We start from the raw sequence: 25490 nt of genomic DNA, 5'->3' as shown, positions 1-25490 counted from the left end.
TACTCTCTATTACAGTGTATTACTCTACTTCAGTGGTTCTTAAATAGGAACTGTGATTTTCAGTTACAACGGTTTGCCCTGTTCACAAAACGATTTATTTATTATATTTCTTTTTGATTTCTAATATTTAACTGGAAAGAATGAAAGAGCAAAAATATTGTATTCATGTAAGCAGTGTTAACAAAAAATCCATTTGTCATGAAGCAGATTGTGATTTTAGATTATGCTGAAGGTTTGAGATGTTTGGTTAATGAAAGAGTATAATGAATCAGTAGTGATGATTGTGGTTTCTATCAAGATTTGGTGATCATGATAGTTATTGTGATTTCTTTCAAATTGGGGTGATTGTGATGGTCATTGTGGTGGCTATCAAGTTGGAGTGACTGCGACTGGCTTTGCCGTTGGTATGAAATTGGGGTGATCGTGATGTTTATTGTTGTGGTTCTATCAATTTGCGGTGATAATGATGGTCTTTGTGGGTGCTATCAAGAAGGGGTAATTGTGAAGGTTATTGAAATTGCAATGATTTTGGGGTGATCATGATGGTTATTGTGGTTGCTGTGAAGTTTGGGTGATTTAACAAACTGTTAAAAAATGTGATGGATATTAAGTTGGGTTGATTGTGATGACTATTGTGGTGACTATTGAATGTCTGTTGGAAAACTTTTTATCTCATAACGTGTCTTCTCATTATTATTTTATTTTGTATCTTGTACAAATCTTAATAGATGATGTTATCTGACTTGATAGGAGAGCAACCAACAAAACATCTTCTTCTGTGCATACATGCCAAACAATTAAATCCATTTATTTATTCATTCGCAAAACCTAAACAATGGTTTAAATAAGTGTTTTTTATCTGGATGACTTCACTATACAAAGTTACAGTGAGGAATTCCACTGCTGTTCAGCACAGAGCACATACACAACAGTTTCTATACATTTATTTCAGTTTAACAGTGAGCTTTGTTACAGCTAATAACTACTTTCTAAAACCTCTTAACAGGTAAATAGTAAAGAAATGGCTAAATGGTAATAATGTGGCGTATAATAAACATGTTACGTATGTCTAGACACGCCTCCTGATCCCCAACACCAATCCAAAGTGACATAAGAAACTATCATCAAGCAGAATATGATAATATTTTGCATCCCATTTCTTTCAAATAACTTTATGCAAGCTTTATTTCAATTCCAATAAAGTGGGTGATCATAGAGCTTTGTTTAGAAACCCTCAAAAGAATTGTGCTAGGTCTGGAAAAACAAAGTGACAGTAGTGAATCATGAGTAACCAAAGAACTCAGGAGTCATGAAATAAAACCGTTCCATACCAAGACACACTCCTGAATTAAAACGTGGATGTGTCATAGATTGCCATTAAGACCTAAATTGCCAAACCCTAGCTGTGAGCTCAGTACTAGAAGCGAAATCCTCCAGAAATGAATCAGCAGTTTTTCTTACAAAGTTCACCTGAAGCGCTTCCTGAATTCTGGGATTAAATGTTACAGGCAGATGAGATGAAGATTAACCTGTACCTGACTGATAAAAAAGAAAGAAGATTGAAAGTGTGAAGAAAAATAGGAAACGTTCATGATCTGAAGCACATGCCTCGTCAAGCAACCGTGGCATGGCGGTCGTGTTTGCTTGCTTCGCCACCTCACTGTCTCACTCAGTCACTGACTCACTCACTCGGGCGCTATTAATGATAGCAGGCAGCAGGATGGAACTGAAAGGTACGAGAAACATCTGGAATTAGATCACAAAATCAGGAGAATTGGCACTAATTTATGGTTCGTTCAAATATAAATTCAAATAGCAAATGATAACTTACAATGTCATATGTCCATAGGTCGATTTGGGACACACCCGATTTGAGACACTACTCTCGCTGCCTCAAGTAGATTACATTTAAAAAGCTTGTCGCAGGTCTTATTTGTCAACCTGCTAAAAAAACAGCAAAATGACAAGTAGCTACAACAGTAACTCAATGACTGCTAAATAATGTACATTAATATTATTATTTTTTTTAACCAGATAAATGAGTAATGCGGAAACCCAACATAATGTCCCAGGCAGGAGTTTTATACTTTATTTAAACTGAGACACCCTTACCAACCACTTGATTAGGAATACCTGTACACCTTCATTTTATCCCACTGTCCAATCAGCAGCATAATCCATATAACTATGGAGGTCAACAGCTTCAGTTGAAGTGGTTTAAGCTCAGCGATTAAGGTTGGACTTCTTATTAGAAGATCATGAGTTCAAATCCCATCACCACCAAACTGCCACTGCTTAACCCTCAACTTCTCAGTTGTGTAAATGAGATAATTGTAAGTTGCTCTGGATAAGGGCATCTGTCAAATGCAATACATGTGCCTAATCAGAATGATAGCTATATACATTATATGGGCAAAAGTATTGGGACACCTGATTGTTCCTGCCATATGTGGTTCTTCTCCAAACCACAAAGCTGGATGCACACAGTTGTACAAGACGTCTTTGGATGAGGTATAATAGAGTTTTGCATTCACTCGAACTTGAAAACTCAAATCTGTTTCAACATTGCAATGCCCCTGTACACAAAGCGAGCTCCATGAAGATATGGTTTCCATGGCTTGGTAGAGGAAGATCTCAAGTGGCCTGCTACAGAGCTCTGATCTTACTTCTACTGAGCACCTTTGTATGAATTGGAACACTGACTGCACCCCAGGCCTCCTGACTCTGCATTAGTACCTGACTTTACTAACACCTTTGTGGCTGATGAACACAAATGTCCACAAGTATTAATTAGAATTAACAGAGCAATTTGGGACTGAATGTGGAATGCGATGTTTAAAAAGCGTGGCCTGATTGCTGATTCGAGTATTCTTCGATCTTCAGCTGTCCAGATTTGGTGTCCACTTCAGCCTCAGATTCCTGTTCTTCACAGACATGATATGCTGTTTAGTTGTTTTAGTTTATTTAAATAAAAAATCAAAATGTATGTATTTTAGGAGGTTTTTTTCTGCTCATCACGGTTGTTAAAAGTGGTTACCGTAGGGATCCAATCAGCTTGAATTACTTTGGCTATTCTCTGACATCTCTTATCAACAGGGAACCTCTGCCTGCAGAACTGTAGGTTTTTTGCTCACACACCATTCCGTGTAAACTTTAGAGGTTGCAGTGAATAAAAATTCAGGGAGTGTTTTTTTTTTTTTACTGAATCTTGCTTTAGCGGGTTTTTTTTGTAGGAGGATGTGGACTGCAGTGTAACCACATTTACAGCTATCAAACATACTGTAGAAACTTCCATCACTGGCCAGTTAATTAGCTTCTCATGCAGGATTTCCTTATAGCCACTCTCATGTTCAGCTTTTTAACGAGTGTGATAAATAATGACAGGTTAACAGAAACGATATGAAATGTCATTCTCAGAAAGACAGAAGATTATAAATTAAGTACAGGATCCTGAATGTTTTTTATAAGAGAAGGTATTTTGACTCATTGAATGATTGACTGAATGACTGTAATTGTTGAAACGTGGCTGCGCAAGGATTCTAGCTAGCTGAATTTTAACTTCAGAAAGAGAGAAAGAGAACGAGGGAGGGAAAGAGCCAGAGAGTAAAAGAAAGAAATAGAGTGAGGGAGAGGTAGGTTAGCGAAAGATGTTTCATTATATAGATAAGTGTGTATTTGCTTGAAATATCATTCTCCTGTTAAATGAAAGGTATTTAAGAAAGTACTGGGGCATGAATGTTTCTATACAAGGGTCGTAGTTTTCTTGACCTTTATATTGTTTATTGATACGACATGCAGTTTGCTAACAGTGTCACAGCTCTTGTTTTGAAAAACAGGGCAGTTTTCAAAGGTCTAAAGAACTTCTAATAAGAAGGACAGCTTTGAGAGCATTAAATCAGAGCATCCCATCCACGGGGTCACAACCCAGGACTGGGCTGTGAAAGAATTGTGAGGGTTGCAAGAAGGTTCTTGGGGCAAAACAAGTCACGTCAAGTCAAGTTTATTTCTGTAGCGCTTTTCACAACAGACATCGTCTCAAAGCAGCTTTACAGAATTTAATAGTTAAGGTGAACGATGTGTATTTATCCCTGATGAGCAGCCATGGTGCCTGTGGCAAGGAAAAACTCCCTTAGATGTTATGAGGAAGAAACCTTGAGAGGAACCAGACTCAAAAGAGGAACCCATCCTCATTTGGGTGAACGTCTATAGATACGACACTGTAGTTTTTATTATGCATTTTGCCCTTTCATTCAAACACTTTTATCCAAATTTACATACAGCACTAATTATTAACATACGTGTTAAACAAACATCCCAACAAAAGTTTTTTCAGTGGAGGAGGTAAAGAAAAGGCCAAGCGGTAATGTGGTAATTATGGAGCGACAGCTAGTGAGGAGAAAAGGGGAAAAAAGAACGCAGCCGTGAACCGAAAATATGATGACTTGTATCTATAATACAGTTTCATCTCTACTTTTGTCTCTCTCACTCTCTGTGTGTATAAACAAACCCTCCCCGGCCTCACACACACATTCAAGCAGCCGATCTGAGAGAATATTTTATAACACAACTGGTCCGCGGTGTATGAAAGGTTAGAAACCCATGCCTTAAATGACTCATTGTTATTAAGAAATGCTTTGTAGCTTTGCGTAGTCTCGTTTTTCACTGTATAGGCAGGGATTTTAATACCATGAGCATTTCAATCCATAACACTAGAAATTGGGTCGGTATGGTGATGGTCCATAGCATCTTTGAAAACAGAATGAAAGACACTCTCACAGTCTGTACTTTGAATTGGGACCTTCTCCAACCCCCTGACTGTACTCATATCCTGCACTCGTTCTCCAATAACTTCACTTTTAATACAGAGAGACATCACTGTGCACGCACATGCCTGGATAAACACAATCTCACCAAGAGACTTTTTTTTATTTCTGCTTGGCTTTCTTTCTGTCTGTGCTTTCTCGTCTGAGACACAGGGTCATGCATGGACACGGATTCAGCGTGCATCCTGCTTTGTGTTGTTAGCGAGGAGATGCAGCTTTTCCAGACTCAAACGTGGGACGCTTTGGAGTGCTTTCGAGAGAGATCGAAAAGGCCGCACGACTGCTTAGTAGCATTTTATATCTAAAATATATTCAGTGTTCTCCAGAACTTTCGCAACTCTTCATGTAAAATCACCAAGAGGTAATATATATGTAAAGAATAACATACAACAGGTTATGCTGTGATACCAAATAATTAGGGTTGCAAAAGTAACAGGATTATATGGGAATTAACAGGAATTAATGGAGATAAACTGTAAATTTACTACATTTTAGGTTAGCCTATAACAGGGAATGTGAATGTAGTAAAAAAAAACATCTCGCAGGATAATTTTGATTAAAACAACTAGATTTAACCCCCTAGATGCATTCCTCCAGAACAGGTCATTACTAGAATCCTGCACAGCAAATAATGTAAAAAATAAATTTCTATTTTGGCGAGTATTGACGTAAATAACATAAATATTACATTTATTTATGTTGCAAACTTCCTTGTGCTGTGTGTAACCAAATTATACAAACATTTAAATTACCGTATTTTTCGGACTATAAACCGCTACTTTTTTCCCACGTTTTGAACCCCACGGCTTAAACAACGAAGCGGCTTATTCATGGATTTTTCCTGGGTTTTTCCCGGTTTCACAAACTTCAAGCCAAAAAACTGAGAGACATAACATTAGACAATTGAAATTTCCGAACGGAAACGAAAAAACGCACCTCACCTGTGTTCTGAGCTGCACGGCATCGGGAGAAGAAACTTTCACCTGTGTTGATTTTTAAACGCACGACGATGACAAAAGAAAAACTTCAGAGAGAAATAGTTGTGAAAGGAAGGAGGAAGACAGTGAACAATGACTTTCTTTGTAGGCTACTGTTTAGATACAAGCCGTTTGTAACGCATTGAGTCTGGGTGAAGAGAGAGCTCACTAACTCCAGTTGCAACAGAAATCATATGAGCACAGACAGATTTCCAAAACTCGTGCTTTTTTATTTTTCTTGGCAACAGCGTTATGGGTTAGTCAAAAAAACTTAGAAATGAGCATCAGAAAATAATAAGGACATATTCCTCGGTCTTGCACACATGCAGTAATACCAGAAAAATGCGGCGGCAGGCTATTCCCAAAATTCCGCTCTGCTGTTAAAGGAGCCACAACATATTTCACCCGTTACACCTTGTAACAGACACTGTCTTTCATTAAAGCCTGTGTAAAGTTCATTAGTTTCAGTGTAGACCTGCGGCTTATAGACAAAAAAATCTTTGTCAAATTCAGTGGGTGCGGCTTATATATGGGTGCGCATAATAGTCCGGAAATTACGGTATTAAAAAAAATTATTATACTTTTTGTATTAGGTTCCATGCATGTCGGCTTATGACCAAACAGAATGTTTAAATTTATGTTTAGTATATGATACACTTTATATAAATGTCCCTAAATTTCGAATTAATTCCCATAAATCAAATGTAAGTTTGGAACTTTTAATATTTCCAAAATTCCCCAGATATTTTCTGGAACATTTCTGGAACTGTTCTGCCTCTTTGCAAGCTTAAAAATAATACATGGCAAGGTATGATATCCTGAAGAGTATCGTGGGGTAAGAAGGACATGCAGGTGTTGACTGGACATTTTTCTGTGTCGCAAAAATGCACATTACACAATGGCTGTTACAAAACACTAACAATTGAGACTCGTTTTATAAGAAGTGTTATTTTGAGCAGAAACGTAGTTGGTGAGTTACAATGGCAACAGCCCCTAATGATGGTTCAAAACTTATTACTGCGGTGTTTATTGCAAAGCTAATGTAAAATCCTGCATTAATACCATGTTAATAGTACCTAGCATAGGCGAGACTATTCTAGAAATGACGATGATAGATAGATAGATAGATAGATAGATAGATAGATAGATAGATAGATAGATAGATAGATAGATAGATAGATAGATAGATAGATAACTTTTGATAATGTTTGATTGATTAATATGCCAGATAAATAGAATAAATTCAGGAATATCACTTGGCTTATACTGAAAGCATCCTATAATTCTAAGAAGCCTAGAGTATGTGAACACTTAAATAAGTGAAGTATGAGTATATCTTTGTCATTTCTCAAAGCTCTGGAAATTGTGTAAGAGCATGAAGGCAGCTGATCCAAGCCATCAGCAAGTGTAGTCATTAAAAATCACAAGGTGCTGTGAATTGTGAGCACAGAAATGTAACCGTGAGCAATGTAGTGGGGAAGCAAGCATGCAGAGAAACCGGCAGGTGTAGTTTTGCGAGCACTAAGTGTGCTTTCGTTCCCTTTTACTCCAGAGAGTACACAAGTCAAGGGTTTTGGTTATTATTATTGCTACTGTGGTAAAAAAAAGTTTTTAATACTGGTCATAAGAACTAAAAAACAATCATTTCATGGCTCCATGTAAAACTCGTAGACCATCATGATCTGGTACAAATATTTACTGTGATGATTAACCACAAGAGACACAAGAACGAAATCGCTAATCGGCATATATTGTGTTCTGAATAATAATGAAGTCGATTCCTGACAGGAGTATGACGTTATACCGTTTCCTCGCCCGCAGATTAGCATAATAATGTAATTTTCTGTGGAAAAACCATTGCCTTGTGTTTATTCCACCTCCCACTACCGTAACCCCGCAGAGCTCTCCTCTACAGCCACACACATGTAAATATGCCCCCTACTTCGATGACATGAAACAGCGCTGGCACAAGAAAAGCCTGTTGGGAAGCTTGAATAATTAGACCGGAGACCTAATTCCATCAGATCTGCAAGCGACACATGTTGTTTGAATAGCTCTGTAGTGGCAGCGTGTTTGTAAGCAACAAAACCCTCGCTTTTCAATTCCGCTTTACACGCTAACCCGAAACTGACCCGCACCCACACGGTCTGTATTATTTTTTTTTTATCAATGCCAGATTCTTCAGAAAGGGAACCAAATTTCAGTCAAATCTAATGCATTTACAAATCTGCTTCTCATGTGGACTAATTGTAGCCAGGACCATAGCAGAGTTGAACTAAAAAAAAAGGCATGTTTTCCGCTGGACAAGTGAGTCATCTCCACAGAAGCCTACTGAGCCTCATTTACTAAACACTATATATAAAAGCCTGTGAAACATGCAGTAAGTGAAAAGGTCATGTAGTTACTGTTTTATTCCAAACTATAAGATGGAGTACACTGTAAAAAAAAAACAATGTTGGGAATAAACCAATCTGAGATAGATATTGTATCCATGAGGTTTAGTAGTTTATTAGATTTACTTGTAAGATAGATAGATAGATAGATAGATAGATATATAGATAGATAGATAGATAGATAGATAGATAGATAGATAGATAGATAGATAGATAGATAGATAGATGAAAATGAACTTTCAATTCAACATCTAATTATAAAATAGTGTCGAAAACCATCTCGACTCTTGTAGCAGATCCTCTGTTTCTATCTAATCGCATGCATTTTTGTAAATTATTTAGCTGAAGGAAGCCCTGTAGACCAGTGTCTATCTCCATGGATAAAGGTAATAGGCCAAAATAGCAAGAGATTTCACAGACTTTCATCAATTTTCTTTATTTTATTTACCAGCACTTGTCCGATTTTTTTTAAAGAACTGTAGAAAAAACATCCAGCGAGGTGGAAATACCTTGATAACAGAGGTCAGAGGTCAATATTCAGACTAGTTTGTGTTCAAGGAACAGTACAGTACCTCAAATAGGCAACTACAGTAACTACACAACAAATACACACTCTTAACAACAGTGGTGAGCAGAAAAGCAGCTCAGCCTACAACACCAGAGAGCCACATTTCTGTCAGCCAAGATCCCTTTCTCTAATAAATTTGGAGCAAACTCATCTCCTCTGTGAGTCTATTGCACTGCACCCAAGTGGTAAAGTGAAGCGATGGTGCGAAAACAAACATAATGAATGAATAATATTTTTTAGACCATTCCAAATTTTACTCCTGCTTTAAGAGCAACTTGAAATCTCACAAGAAACAAACTCGAAATCCCAAATCCCAGCTCCAACATGCCTTTAGCTTTTATTTTAGAAGTGTAAGAAACACCTCATGAACCCAGTCACTGCTTCTTTTCGAGGTGCTGCTCACAGGCACCAAGAAAGAATTAACTACATACATGAGCTAACAGACCCTTGTGATCGATTTCGCTATCTGCACTCTGGTCAACAGGGGAGAGGGGAAGGACATCCTACCCACTCCAGGACTCAGAGCCAATTATGGTTTCTTGGATTCCTGGCTTGTAGATAGTTGCAACATGGCAGAGTGTCACACTCTCTTAGCACTTATACAGTTGTTCCACTTCAAACTGAATGAAATGTGGTGTAGGCAGATAAAACCCGAGCTCGGTACAAATACAGATTTGGTTGGACCAATGCATATTTTATGAAAATAAAAGAGCGTTTATCATCCACTTTAGGAAAACCTGTAACCTGTAGATCATTATTGCTACTATCCAGTCGAGTAAACATGTTGTCATGTTAACCGTATAATGCATAATGTATAAGGTGGTATCAAAAAGTATTTTTCTACGTTTACACACTATCACCTCTAAAATACTCCCCTCACAGAGCAATACAGCGCTCCCAGCGTTCCTTCTACTTTTGGAATGTGTCCTAGAAGTTTTCGTTTCGCCTGTCAAACACCTTTTGCAATTCGCGCTGGAACAAATGTCGACCTTTGAGTTGGATCATCATCTTCAGGAAGAGGACAAAGTCCGCAGGAGCCAAATTTGGCAATCAGGGTGGGTGCGGAAGTGAGATGGTGTGGATTGTTCTCTGACTATCATTATGCACAAGTTGCTGAATGGTTTAGACTTTTTCAGGGGTTGAACTCGTTGGAGGTCTTCCTGATCCCTTATCGTCTTCCAATGATGCTCTTTCGCTCTTGAAGCACACGTGCAACTCAAAACAGCTCGAACGACTCGTTGCAGCATTGCCGTATGTCAAACGTATGTCATGTCAAACAACTCTGTGGCAGATTTGCCCAGTTTCATTAAGTATTTCACGTTTTCTCTTTGTTCTGACTTGCTGTAAATGAGGTAATTGCAGACGTGGAAACGCATATGGTCAGAATAGAACCAGTTTGCACAATTAGCCTCTAAACATTTTTATACCACCTAGTATAATTTGTGTTGGTCGTTGCAGTCCAGGGAACAGATGGAGATTTTTCAGGTGGCTGATGAAAAAAGGTGGTCATGTGATCAGCATGATAGCTTTCTCTTTCTCTCTCTCTCTCTCTCTCTCTCTCTCTCTCTCTCTCTCTCTCTCTCTCTCTTTCTCTCTCTCTCTCTCTCTCTCTTTCTCTCTTTCTATCTCTGTCCCACTAACTCTCTCTCTCTCTCTCTCTCTCTCTCTCTCTCTCTCTCTCTCTCTCTCTCTCTCTTTATCTCACTTCCTCTCTCTCTCTCTTTTTCTCTCTCGCTCTCTCTCTCTTTATCTCACTTCCTCTCTCTCTCTCTCTCTCTCTCTGTCTCTCTGTCTCTCTCTCTCTCTCTCTCTCTCACCCTCTCTCTCACCCTCTCTCGCTTCCTCCCTCTCTCTCTCCCCCCCCCCCCCCCCCCCCCCCCCTCTCTCTCTCTCTCTCTCTCTCTCTCTTTCTCTTTCACTCACTCCTCTCTCTCTCTCTCTCTCTCTCTCTCTCTCTCTCTCTCTCTCTCTCTCTCTCTCTCTCTCTCTCTATATATATATATATATATATATATATATATATATATATATATATATATATATATATATATATATATATATAAACTCTATGAGATGTGCAGTTTTGGACTCATGGTGTTCAACCAGTACGACTGAACTGCATACATTCATATTTAATACAATACACACAAGCTAGTGGGTCCTAGGCTATTCATTTTTGTATTAGTATCATTATCTGTATGAAAGAATCCACTCATAATAATCTCAATGAAAAAAAATTGGAAATGCTGCATCCCTTATTGACACTGACGACCGGTCCATTAAATATGTTGAATATTGAATATTGAATGTGAGAACTCCAGGCCTTTGCAGCTCTTTATTCCACCTCCACACTATCACTCTTGATCCAAGTAATAGATCATTTTCATTACACATTCAATAAACATAATGGAGATTTCCAGTTATACTCCTGCTGTCATTTAGATTTGTTATTTGTTTGTTTTTCTGTTCGTTCAGTGAATAAACTCTCAATTCCAAAGGCCAGAGTTTGTACTAGTTTTTATGCTCTGTGCCAACAAATGTTCATATTAGTGTTCACGTCGGTTACATTCAATCATCGCACTGAAATAGTTTCATAGTCTGTTAATCTGGACAGGAGTAATAGTTAAAGTACTTGATTTCTTTAGCAACACGTCGAATAAAAGGTATTGTGTTGATTCGTTGTTGTGCGAAGACATTTAACTACATTAACGATAGCTACGTGGATGTAATGCGTAAATATTTTACAAATCGTAGGTTATGCGTGTGATCCAGCAACACTTTAAATTATATACACGCAGATGCTTCTCACATTACCACAATCTTCTTCTTTCATGGTTAATGCTCATATAATGTCACCTCAGTGTAGATAGCAATCGACAGCATCTCTGTAATGTAATCCAGGTCGGTTATGCTGAAAATCCAGACGCTGTGCAGTGAACTGAGGGTATACAATATCCGCCTGTGGCATTTTTGACTTGTTTGTGTGGTAAGAGGCAGGCCCTGAATGCATGATACTAGCCATGATGCAAATATGTGCAAGCTAGCTTAGCAAACACACACTCTTACTAAGCAGCGTTTGCATTCAAAAAGAAACTGTCAGGAAAAGGCTTTGCACAAAAGCAGCACCTGTCACTGTTCTTTCAGCAGCAGACACCGTAATTAGCTAAATTCAGATCTCCTGAAGGTGTGGATGAGCCTGTCATAACTTGGTTGAGGATTTCTTGCCATGCAAACAATGGAAATTAATCGTGTAATTGTCTCTTAAGTGCATTTTATGCCACTCAAGTGCATGAAAAAGTAAGTGTAAGTTTAATTTTCTTCTGAAATTACTAACTACAGATACATACGGCTGCACAAATTATCATCCGAAACTCATTATGTAGATATAAGTATTGGGTCACCTGCATTTTTTAGTTATATGTGATTTACACAAACCAGGCGACACAAACGTTCCAGCATGACAATGTTCACAATGTAGCTGCTCAGGTGTACGAATGAGACAAATGTACTGTAAGTTGCTCTGGATAAGGGTGTCTGGCAAATCCCATAAATATAAATGTAAATGCATGTTCAAAAAACATATATGACTCTTATGGTCGTGTGTCCACAAACTTTTGTCCATATTGTGTCCATATTGTCCACATGACAGATCAAAAAGTCTAGAAAGTGGAGCTAATTCTAATTTTATAGGTACTGTAATCATCTCGAAGACCTAAACCCTACATACTGAGTTGCAGATTTTAAAGGGGGGTGGGAGAGGCGGTGTACTCAGCTTCAATCATGTCCAGCTTCACCTTCTAGACTCCTGGAAAACTGGAGACATGATCATTCGTTATTTTTTTAATGCCTCAAATGTTTGACGAATAACATTTATGTCTTCTTGTGTGCTCAGTACACAATTTCACCCTTTAATATGCAGAAGTAAACATAATTAAGTGTCTTTTAATGATAAGGACACTGAAATGTGAATCATTTTGCAAATCAATAATACAGATGAATATTAGGAGTCCCTCTGCTGTAAACTGTGAATTGGTTATGGATTCTTATGAAATTACATATGAAATTATACCTGTAATTGTTATTACTTATCTAAATGTTCATCACATAAAGTGCATTTCATTATTTAGTAATAAAGACCATATAACAGATTTCACTGTTTATTTCCCCTTTCTTACCAACACACTTCCTCTCCTCTGTCATTGCTTTGATCTATGACATGCACTTAAAAATTATTATTTTTTTTTGCTTTTTCTATTTTAGCATGTTTATGATTTTTGGTCCTTATTAGTGGGATAGAATTGAAGTCATTATTCTTCTGAGAGTGAAATTATATTGTAATTTTATGAATGCTTGCTCAGTACTGAAACACGGTTTGAATATAGTGAAGAAAAATTATCCAATTTTGTGACATTTATTTAGAAGAAAAAGGTTTTTATATGACTTGGGTTATTGCAATTATTTTGTTTATTATTATTATTATTATTATTATTATTATTATTATTATTATTATTATAGTTATTATTATAATCATTCTACATGAGTGTATGTGTATACTTCATACAATTATAATAAACTATTATAAAATTTGCCATTGGGATAGACAGCTCTACACACCTTAGTGCAGCCAACACCACAAGGTTTGGTGTACATTTTTTCAATTCTGATTCTTTGGATCATGCCAAGTCAACAGTGTTCATTAATGCTATGGGACCCCAACCATAACCTTAAATTTTTTGATGTAACATTTGTCAAAATTACCATTTAGAACAGTACACAGCTCTTTTTCCTACAGAATCACATTGAGCCTGCGGTTCTTTGAGCCAGCGGTTCAAGGTTAAGGCCAGCTAATGTCAGGTATTTAATACATGTTGAATTAGAGTGAGATAACAGCACTATTCCATCAATGAATCCTTGCCAATTTGATCAAAGACGAATAAAATGGAATCTATTTTTCAGAAGATTTGTCAGACCCTGCTCGCCATGACCCCAGAGACTCTACAACAGTACAAAGCCTTCCTCAGAGATTAGCTTGTTTTCCTACATAAAGCAATTCTTCTCAAGCTTTTCAAAACGACTTCTGCTTAGTCACCAAGGACCATGAAACACTATGTATTGCTGTACCTTTTATGTGGTTAAGTGACTTTTCCACATATTTATACAGACTGAAAACCCATTGTCTAAAATCCCTAATGCAGTGCCTCAGGGTTACAACATGCAGTGCACAGTTAAATATAGCAAACAGATTTTTATGTAACTAGATTCTAGATTTCTGGACAATGACATATTTGATTAGCAGAATAAAAAAAAATAATAATAATAATTAAAAAAAAAAAAAAAAAAAAAAAAAAAAAAAAAAAAATATATATATATATATATATATATATATATATATATATATATATATATATATATATATATATATATATATATATATGTTTATGCAGATGTTTAATAGGGTTTAAACAGGGTTCAGAGCGCTATAGCAGGCCACTCAAGATCTTCCATTCAAACTTATATAAGGTATATCTTCATGAAGCTAGCTTTGTACACTTTGGCATTGTCATGCTGGAACATGTTTGGGTCTTCTAGTTCTAGTGAAGGGAATTTTTTTATGGTACCACATCCTATACATCCTATACAATCATGTGCCTCCAAGCCTGTGGCAACCGTTTAGGAAAGTACCACATATAAATGGAAAAGTCAGGTGTCTCAGTTTATTTTTGTCTCTAAAGTGTCATTTTTTATATAAAATCAGATTACATCTTGCATCTTTTCTGGTTAAGATCTTAAATCTCTTATGAGAAACCCTACAACTTAAGGTTAATTACTTACTTTTCCAGCGCTAACATTTTTAGACTGATGCATTGATGCTTGAGAAAGATTTTATTATTCTTTTTATTGTAGCTAGCTAGCTACACCCATGTCCACCTGAGTCTGCAGTGTTAAATGCTAGGTAGTTTGCTAACACTAATTATCTGACTAATTATCTGCCCTCGTTGTATTGATCAGCATTGAGATCAGGATAATGACTGTTAACTCCCTCACACCATGACTTAATTCCATTTAAAAAGGCTAACACAGTAAAGAGATTTCCATTGTTTTTTTCTATGCACCCCTCTGTGTAATCAAAGGACCAATTGGAAAGGTTAAAAACGACTGGTTGAGACAATAATCAGGCAAAACGCCCCGCAAAATACATATGTGACCATAGTGAGAGTCTGAAGAAAGGTTAATTTGTGTGTATGATTTTTTTTAAATGAGACTTTCCCACAAGAATAGGATAGACTGAAACAAAATCTATACCAGCTGTTTATTTACAATCTAATTTTGTCCCATGAAGTCATTAGTTTTTATTTCTTGAGGGTTTATATCATAACTCTAAAACTCAGCAAAATACGGGATAGCAATAAAAAACAATTAGCCAGAAATTAGACGCTATATATTTATTTTTTGACCCATTCAGATTAACTCTTTAACTGCTGGTTACCTAACTATTTCCAAATTTTTTGGGAAAGAGGAAGGAGGTTGATTTCTCCAGGAAGATCAGCTCACTTGTAGGAATATAAAATTTGGAAAACCGTTCCAGTGAATGACATCATACCTCCTTGCACCCTTGTTTAGAAAATAATTCGGTTTTAATAATCTATTGTAACACCTAGACCTTGCAGAGTATTATGGGTAAAGCATCATTATTTTCAGCATTAAAACAGAATGCATATTTGTCTTTTGCAGGTTTCTGAGAGAATTCCTATGACAAATAAACAAAAGAAACCCTGTAAGGTTTTTCCTTTAGGATCTGTAAAGCCTGAGCTGAACTAATATCATTTGTAGAAATATTGATTTGTTTATGTATGTAATTAAATGCATAGTTTTCTGCTAAATTGTGCTCTGGTTTTATAGAACAACCCTATTGACTAGTCCTAAATGATCAATTCATAATTAATTGTCCAGTTTTGTTGAGCCTGTGTCCTGTGCCCTGTTCCCGGAATTTCCTCATGTCAGATTCCCGAAAGACAGAAGTGCGATCGGATGTTATTTTCTACCCATTCACCTCAAGACTTGTACATTATGAGATGCATTTTTACTCATCATGGTTGTAAAGAGTGGTTTTTTTTTTTTTTGTGTGTAAACTTATTTTGTCTGCTCAAACAATTTACCCAGAGGTGCCACTCACATGTTTTTTTAAAATTGAAGTTTACAGTGAAATTCAAGGCATTTGGTAGACTCCCTTATCCACTTACTATCATCTCATCCATACAACTGAGCAGTTGAGTGTTTAGGGTCTTGCTCAAGGGGATAGGAATTGATGACCTTTTGATTAGAAGTCTTACGTCTTAACCGCTGAGCTTCCACATCCACAGTGTGTAAACTCGAGGCAGATGTGTATGAAAAGCTAATAAGATCCCTAGCTCATCATATACTCTATACATCATGTACTAATTCATCATATACACAGGTTTGAAGCCCTGAAAGAAAATATGTGTGTATGTGTACAGTCTGTACAAAAGTCACATAATGACAGTACAATTACTGCATCCACCTGCATATAACAGGCTTGAATATCATATAAAGACTCTTACCAAGGTTATTATGTACGGCATACAGGTCACGTTGTGTTCTAATTAGGGTTGCAAAATTCCAGGAATTTTCAATGTCTGGAAACTTTCCATGGGAATTAACTGAAAAATATGGGCATTAACAGGGAATAATTTGAATAAATTGTGAATGTACAAAATTGCAATTTAACCAATAACAGGGAACTTAAATGTATTTGAATAATTTTGCAGGATAATTTTGGTTAAACCAACCAGATTGAATGCAATTTCAGTTGAATTTCTTCCCTGAACATTCATCAATCACATGCACACGACACACTTCACTGCTGTCACACTGCCCTCATACATGTCCTGCACCACCCTCACATACTTCTCTGATACACCTGACTTTCTCATACAATACCACAACTCCTCTCTCGGCACCCTGTCGTACGCTTTCTCTAAATACACAATGCAACTCCTTCTGACCTTCTCTATTCTTCTCCATCAACATTCTCAAAGCAAATAATGCATCTGTGGTGCTCTTCCTCAGCATAAAACCATACTGTTGCTCACAGATGTGCATTTATATAGTCCCTAATTTATTCCTAGAAATTCCCATACATTTCTGCTAAATTTCCAATTTGTAATATTTCCCAAATTCCCCAGAATAAAGTTTTCGGACATTTTCTTTGCAACCCTAGTTCTAAAAAAAAATTTAAATTTCAGTTGTACAAGGTTGATGAGGACGATTAATCGGAATGTTGAGGTGCGACACATGAGAATTAGGAGAATGTGTCATATTATGGAGTCTAGATAGGTGTGGGTGTGTGTGAGTGTGTGTCTGGTCAAGAAAAGCATGGTCATGAGTACCTACCTATGTAATTCAACAGGCACGGCTCTGTTGCACACACTCCTTCACCTCCTAGTTCCCGTATTTCTCACTCCTCGGCTGACTGACAGGCTGTTTCATGTTACACACGACCACATGCAAGGAGCTGCATTGTGTCACCCTGGGATATCATCAACTTCAGACTTTTACTTAGCTTGACTGGAGAGACGAGCAGCGGGAGTACTACACAGGGTTTTCCTCGGAAATGGCAGCACGGTAGTAACATACTAATGCGTATTAACGGTACACATATTTTGCATTTTGTTTTAATAAATATGCAAGATGTTTTTTGTTTTTTTATTTTAACCCAATAGTACCAACACATTGGGAGGTTTTTCTTCTAACAAGGAGTAAAAATATATGGTACTTTATTTAATCATTTATTTATTAACTTGTTAAAGCCTTGTACTCTATACACCTTTCAATCCTCTGTTTCATGTTTTTGCAGGCATTGCTAAAAATATTCAGATCGACACCTTTTGCTCAATATATTGCGATTGGTTCCTGACTTTTTGGAATCCCTGTATTGTAATGTAACCCTGACTGTGAGATTTACTGCCAACTACCTCTTCAGGAGCAGCGATTCTTCAAACAAACGAATGCCACTGAGGGAAAAAGCCTTAAAATCTTGATAGCCTGAAAAAAAAAAACAGCTATTATTTTAATAATTTTTTGAAATGACGCTTCAGTATGTCACCAGGAGAAAATGTGTTTGAATCATAAACAGCATTCAAAGAACCTGTGGAAGTTTTTTTTTTTGTTTTGTTATGTAAATAGACCCAAATACTGTACACTTTATGGTATACACATATTCTTTTGACCAATCTAAGCAAAAAGATAAACACACACCATGCAGAAATGCCGTAATATTTTACAAATTATATCTTACCCACTTTGTAATGTGTCCAAATGGCCCTTGTTGTTTTTAATGTAACTCAACATGCACTTTGGAATTTTGGATATTTCTGATTAATTTGGATTTGTGAACTGAGATTCTGAGACAAGGCAGTGCTTTAATTCTGTAATCTCTCTATCTATCTATCTATCTGTCTGTCTGTCTGTCTGTCTGTCTGTCCGTCCGTCCGTCCGTCCGTCCGTCCGTCCGTCCGTCCGTCCGTCCGTCCGTCCGTCCGTCCGTCCGTCCGTCCGTCCGTCCGTCCGTCCGTCCGTCCGTCCGTCTGTCTGTTAGACTAATAAATGATTCTATGTGTAAAAAGGTATCAAGGTCTCTCCCAGAGACATTTCTGAAAAAAAAAAAAAAGGGATCCTGTCCTGGTCTTTTTTTTTTTTTTTTACTGAATGATTTTCGTTGCTGTTGTGTCAGGTCAGGTTAACTAATACATTTGTATTGAAGATTTTCCCCTCAGGAGTTCTTTTTTTTATTTTTTTTTTCCAACGCTGAAGATGGTTGTCATAAAGCTTGCACAAAGATATAGGCGTAAAGCATTAGATAACAAGAGATGAATAGATTGCTGAAAGGCAGGCGCTGTTTGGTTAGAGGGAAGACCATTGCAGAGAGGTTTTCAAGGTTGAGCTGATAGACAGAATTGCAGAAAGAGCTGCAGTCTGGAAGAACTCCTACACAGAGTGAGTGAATGGCATGTTCTCAGTGACAAAAAGTAATTGAAATATCTTTTAAGTTCATTGGGAAACAGGTATTTGCAGACAGGTTCTGTTATTTTTTTTTGTCTAAGCCTCTGTGTTGAGTGTGTGCGTGCGCTAGCGCACCTCCGCACGTGCGTGCACGTACACCGGAAAGGTAATGAGGGCCCTTGTATCCATGGTGACAGCAGGCCACATGCATTGTTGTTTGGCTGTAAAGGAGAAAGAAAAGGTGGCTCAGTGACAGCCTGTGACTCGGCGAGACCCTTAACAAGCTGTCATGTTTGTCTTTGTTATGTTGTATGAGAAAAGAAAAGGGCTTTTAGCTCCATTAACTGCTACTGCATTAGCCTGATCTCCGTTTGGCCCTGGAAACGTGAGCAGAGTTTCAGGAGGTTTATCAGAGCCCAAGCCCTGACCATCTAAGGGCTATTACACAAGACTTCATCATGCAGGGGATATAAATGAGGCACGTTGAGATAAAAGAAAGGGACATGTGTGTGTGTGTGTGTGTGTGTGTGTGTGTGTGTGTGTGTGTGTGTGTGTGTGTGTGTGTGTGTAAGTGCATATGTTATTACATTCTGGTTGGGAACCAAAGGGCAGTCTGTCTGTCTGTCTGTCTATTTACGTATTTATTTGCATCTTGATCTGTATCTAGATCAATTAAAAAAAACACTATATTCACAAAAGTATGGGACACTAGAAATTTCCAGCCCTAACTGGTTCCTTCCTGATAAGTTTACACAAAGTTGGAGGCACACAATTGTAAAGGATGTCTTTGGGTGCAGTAGCATTACATTTTCCCTTTTACTTGAACTAGAAGACCTAAACCCATTTCAGCATGACAATGCCCCTGTGCACAAAGCTAGCTCAGATCTTGAGTGGCCTGCTATAGAGCACTGGTCTCGGTCCTGTTAAACACCTTTAGGATAAATTGGAACTCTGATTGCACCCCAGGCCTCCTCATCTCACCTACATCAGTACCTGACTTTACTAACACCTTTGTTGCTGCAAACTCCAAAACCTAGTGGATCTCTAGTGAAAACCTAGTCCACCTTTCCATGAGAGTGAAGGTTATCAGAACAGTAAATTGGGGACTAAATGTGGAATGGGATGTTTAAAAGGCACATACCAAGCTTATGGTCAGGTGTCCACGATACTAAAGCCCATGTGGTTTGAACAAGCTGAAATCTCAATAAACACACTCCAAAATCTATTGGTACATCTTCCAATATGTGACAGATGTGACCTTGTGGGGCAAAAGCGATCTTTTAGTTACTGAGTCAAAGGTTAGATTCAGATTTTGAGAATTTGCTTGAATCATTGTAGAGGTCTAGGAATAGCATCAGGTTGATAGTTGTAAAAGAATAGTATGTGTGTGTGTTTGCGTGTGTGTGTGTGTGTGTGTGTGTGAGAGACAGACAGAGAGAGAGAGAGCGTGAGTGACTTGTGGATGCAGACTGCTTTTAGCCACACTGCAGGACATTTAGATGGGACAGAGCCGAGCCGAAGTGATGGACGACAGCTCTGGAGATTAACAGCACAAAGCTCGGGCTCCATAGCAGCCCGCCGCTTCGTAACCATTCCATCCGACATCCACGCTGCCTAAGGATGTTGTCTTTTGATACTTCTTCAGCGCCTCCAGCTTCCTGAGGTTGAAGGGGGTCGTAAATTAAAGCGGGCATCCAGCGCTAGCCCACAGACACGTCCTAAAGATTGAAGTGTCTATGAAAAGAGCATATGTTTCGAAGCTGTCTCACGACTTCCATGGACAATTTAGCTAATTTATGTAGCCTATCTAAAGCATGCTGGAACACTCTGGGTCTATTTCTGTGCACAACTCGGGGGAGGGAAATCATATGGTTTAGCTTTTGTTTATTACCACAGCCTTTCTCTCTTTCTCTTTGTCTCTCTCTCTCTCTTCGATTCTTCTCTCGCATGTCCCTGTTTTGAAGCATATGTTAACAGTTAAAAGTGATTTTCTTTCAGTTGGGTATTTCTTTGACATTGAAGGCACATCACACCTTGCTTGAGATGTCACAACATGGTTCAAAATTCTCTGGAAACCGTCAAGTTTGGCTGAAGGGCGAGAAAGCGGCGTGTTGATGTAAAAGGCTGTGGCGTCCATTTAAGCATGATTCCCTATTAATCACTCTGGAGATCTAACATCTTTTGTTAACTCAAAATCAGTTGTGTAGAATTAAAATGGTTGCATTAAAAATCAAAAAAGCACCCCGAGATGCAAACGTGTGTGTTTCTTCTCTGAGCATGCAGTACACCATGCAGCCATATGCTCTCCGACTCAGGCTCAATGAATCAGATAACGATTGCTTTGTTGCCTTCTATTTGACTCATTTCTATTTGTTGTATGGATTTGTCTCCGCACGGCTCCTATACGGCTGACTGGATCGCGGGGCTAATTTATGATGTTAAGCGAGAGCTTTTCTGGCGCGCATCTGAGTAATTTGGTTTGTCTCTCAAGGACAATCGATACGGCAAGGCAGCTGATAAGCCTAGTTAAAGCTCACTTTGTCACCGGACCTTTAAGCTCCATCCTGAGAATATCTCCGATACACGGAAAGGAAGATCAATCAAAAACAGAGCGTCACGCGTGACCTCGCTCGCATTGCGCAGTCATTTGATCCGTTCAATTAGCTCACTCTGAACGAACCGCCGCACCGAGAGCAGCTTTCATTTACATAACCGAATTAAATCCAGAGTTGAAGAGGAGTGTGTTTGTAGTAGGTGTAGGAAAGCAAGGTGTTGAATACACTGTCTCTCTCTGAAATACATCTATCACATGAAGCTTTTTACCTTATCTCATGTCCACACGTCTATATATTTATATAAATATATATAAATTATATATTTTTAAGGCTCTCACCAGAAACCCAGTAGGAGACAAATGTTTAGTCTACATTTGTTTAACTGCAGGAAGAAACATCAAAAACACAACATCCTTAGACTTCATGAATGTTGTCTGGAATGATAACCAAGAGGCACGCTGCGATACTTTGGTCTGCAATGTCTTATTCGTTTGCAATTTAAATTCGCTTTGTTTTATTTTTAATGAGATTTCAGATAAGACCCGGCCGAGCTTTCTTTATTTGAGTAAAACCATAAGGAGAACTTCCTCTCGTATCAACAAGATGCCAAGAAATGCGAAGGAAGATGCGAAGAAAGGATTTCACTGTGTAGTAATGTATTTGTCTTTTTGCCATGTTGGTGTTTTTTTTACGTTTGATCCTTTTCTTGAAAAGACAGTACCATCGAATGTGGTAAAAAAAAAAATTGTATGGTTATGGTAATGTTAGACATTTGTTGAGCTTCAGAAATGCATGAGCGACTGCTGAAAAGAATATGTTATTATTATACCTTTATTACTATTAATTATTCTAATTATTATTGTTTATGATTAGCCTGAAATAGTTAGCTACAGTGGTTACACTTGGCCCAATTGCAAATTAGTTTAAGTTGCTAATGAACACAGCTATTCAGCTAATCAGCTATCTGCTATTCATGCTGCATTTAATTAATGGTGTCAAATTTTCATCTTTGGGAAGAGGGAGAGGTCCACAGGAGCCAAATCTGGTGAGCAGGGTGATAGCGCACAGGACCATGGCTTCAGGCACACTTACTTATGAAGCTCGTGCTCCCTGTGACTGTGCGTGCAGCCTTGTGCTGCCATCTGTTGGCGAGTTAAAAAAACTAGTCTCTGAAATTTTTAGTAGTTACCTTAGTGGTCTGGTTGATTTTGGAGTATATTGATTGTATGATACAGAATACCAGCATAGACTAGAAGCACAAAAGTCTCAGAACACGTGATTTTCCAGCCACGTATGGTTCTTCCCAAATTGCTAGCACAAAGTCTTTGGAAGTGTTAGCATGCAATTTTGCCTTCACTTGAACTCGGAAACCCAAACCTGTTCCAGCATGACAATGCCCATGTGCACAAAGCCAGCACTATGAATATATACTTTACTTAGGTTAGAGTGGAAGATCTTGATTTGCCAGCTATAGAGATCCCACCTTATTTCTATTGGAACACTGACTGCATCCCAGTTTTCCTCACCCTACATGATTACCGGACTTTACTAATTCCCTTGTGGCTGAAAACCAAGCACACTCCAAAACCAAGTGGAACATCTTCCATGAAGAGTGAAAGTTATTATAATAGTAAATAGGGACTGAAAGCACATACCAATCTTATGGTCAGGTGTCTACAAACTTTTGTTCATATAGTTTATTTACTGCCTTTAAAATGGTAAAATTCTCACCTCATTCAGGTAAAAAGTGCAACATATTCAAGTGTGGATGTTTGCTTGAATTTTAGTGCATGTGTGGATGCTGAAGTGAAGTGAGCTGTATTTGTTGCGTTTGTTTACTGTCTTAGCAGAAGATTTTATGGTCCAATATTTCTAATAAAAATGCAATTAAGGTCTAACAGTTAAAGACATAACATCATATCCGATACTGTTGTGCTTATACAATATAAGTACTGTATAATCGTGCTTTTGTGCACATGCAGGAGATTTTCGTCTATTTTTGTGAAAAGAATTTTGCTAGAAAACTTTGTGGGGAATAAAGTAAAAAAAAAAAATGTCTGTATATGTCTGAATAAAAGCCACAGGCAATCAGTGACTCAGTGTACACTTCTGACCACAAGCTTTTGAATCTTGTGAAATGTGTAATCGTCACTTCTGTGTATGCAAAAGACAAACTTTTAAACAGCGTAGCACAGTTATTGTTGAAATAGTTATAGCAGGTAAATGTGGTTGGTCATTTGAAATGGCAGTCAGACCGTCTTTCTTTTGTGTGAGTAGGCGGTTCTTGGCCCTTCTTGCTAGACGCTTTAGCGAGCTCCGTACGATGCACCACACAGCGCCTGTGTACAGAGTTTATCTGTTGTAGCAAAGCGTCCTCAGCGTGCGGCCTGGATCCCTGTGAAAAAAAAGCTGAGCAGGAAATACAAACTCACCAGTTGCACGTGACTCCCACGCAATACGGCTGCCAGCACGGCTCTTCCTGGTGGCACCGAGCTCCCACAGTGCTGCTGATTATTCTTAACCCCCACACCCACCACGCCTGTCACTAAGCGCCGGTGAAGTAGTGGGCAGCCAAAGCAAAAACACAAGAGCTAATACGAGTCTTAATCCTGTTTGGAGAAACAATGCGGCATGCCATTCTCAGACTCGCTCCGCCGTCGTGCTTTAAAGGTATTAGCATTCTGCAGAACCCTGTCAGATGCTCATTCCGCCGCCTCGCTTCCTTTGCTGTTCTATTATTCTACTCTCTCTCCACATTTTTTTCCTCCCCGAGGCTCAAAAAAGCTTCAATGTTCCGACTCTGCTAGAGGATGTGGATTTGTGCAAGGTCCCCAGAGCCTCCTGTGACCTGTGATGTCACAGCTGGAAAGATGGAAGAAGTAGCAATGATGATGCTTTTTGTGTGTTTTGTGTGTGTATGTGTTTGTGTGTGAGAAAGGTAAAACTGGATTAACCTTTGACGGTGGGATCTAGGTCTCAAGCCCAGTGGGGTGTTCATGACCCATGCGAAAAGCATTCCATCTAACTTGAGCATCAGCCTCCATGAATACCAACGTTCTCTTGTCTGGCTTTGATCTGCGCCTTCCTTCTATTTTACTTTAGTTCCCTTAACCTTCGGATGAACTCAGCTGGGGTTCGAGTTTCCTACTGGGGATGGTGTTCGCAGCAAAACATGAAAAGAAGAACAAGATATACAGCGAGAAGAAAAAAAATTATATTCATATTATATTTATAGACCTTGGATGATATATTCAGTAAATAAACAAACACTATTTATAGGCTTATGTTTTATAAGTAATGTAACAATATATACTCGGATTTCATTTTATTTCTTTTTTTTTTTTTTTAAATGAAACAATAATTTTGTTTGTTTGGTTGGACAATGGACTAAAACATTTAGTTGCAAATGAGAAGTTCAGCAAGGTTTCATTGAACAAAATGTTCTGCAATAGGGTTTGGAAGGATTGTTTTTAATTTGCTGCACTGCCAATCATATGAGCTATTATTTTCAGTGCTACACACTATTAATAGTGATGCACTAGTTCCAGGCTGATCCCAGGAAATAATACAGCCTTCATAAATATATGGAGTTGGGGGTGGATTTTTTTTGTAACTCTTTGTCAAAGTATACATATATAATAATATTTTAAATCTCTTAAATGGTCTTTCTTACATTTATACTGTCAGAATTGAACATCTGGACAGGCTGTAAATCACCTTAGAATAGCTTTAGAGTAGTGCTAGTGGTGGTACTGTTGCGTACTGAGCATTTGTTTACGATGGTGATGGGGCAAAAGGGCAAGCCCAGGAGAGCTCACCAAGGTCCAGGTCTCCAAACATCTCATCCAGTGTTTAAACACAGTCTATGATCCTGGGATTGTTTGATTAATACTGAACGCTGAGCAGCATCCAAGGTGTCATTTTAACCAGCAACAGAGCTCCAAAGTCATGTGAAATGGCGATTTAGGGCCTTTAAAGCTCTTTTTTTTTTTTTTTATAGAATTTTCTTCATTTCGTGTCGCTGTATCGGGTAAATCGTAGTAGCGTAGCAACTGCCACTTAAAACACACATCAGGGGAAGTGGCAGCTCAGTGTTTAAGATGTTGGAGTTCAAATCCCAGCCTAAAAATATCAATGTAAAAATGTATGTTGAA

General features: G+C 38.1%; 1 protein-coding gene and 1 long non-coding RNA gene across 11 annotated transcripts in view; one reads left to right on the top strand and one right to left on the bottom strand.

The window, feature by feature from the left end:
• The window catches only part of nrxn2a (neurexin 2a), a 408435-nt gene that overhangs the window by 15870 nt on the left and 367075 nt on the right, over positions 1-25490 (top strand). The window lies entirely within an intron of this gene.
• Positions 1021-24131, bottom strand: LOC310739522. The gene is made up of 3 exons (XR_014537407.1): positions 23769-24131; positions 1832-1941; positions 1021-1726 (listed from the first exon to the last, which is right to left on the bottom strand). It is a non-coding gene; the product is annotated as an uncharacterized lncRNA (long non-coding RNA).

Source organism: Silurus aristotelis, assembly GCF_946808225.1.
Source record: "Silurus aristotelis genome assembly, chromosome: 16".
Classification (NCBI taxonomy): domain Eukaryota; kingdom Metazoa; phylum Chordata; class Actinopteri; order Siluriformes; family Siluridae; genus Silurus; species Silurus aristotelis.
This window is presented reverse-complemented; position numbering and strand designations above follow the sequence as displayed.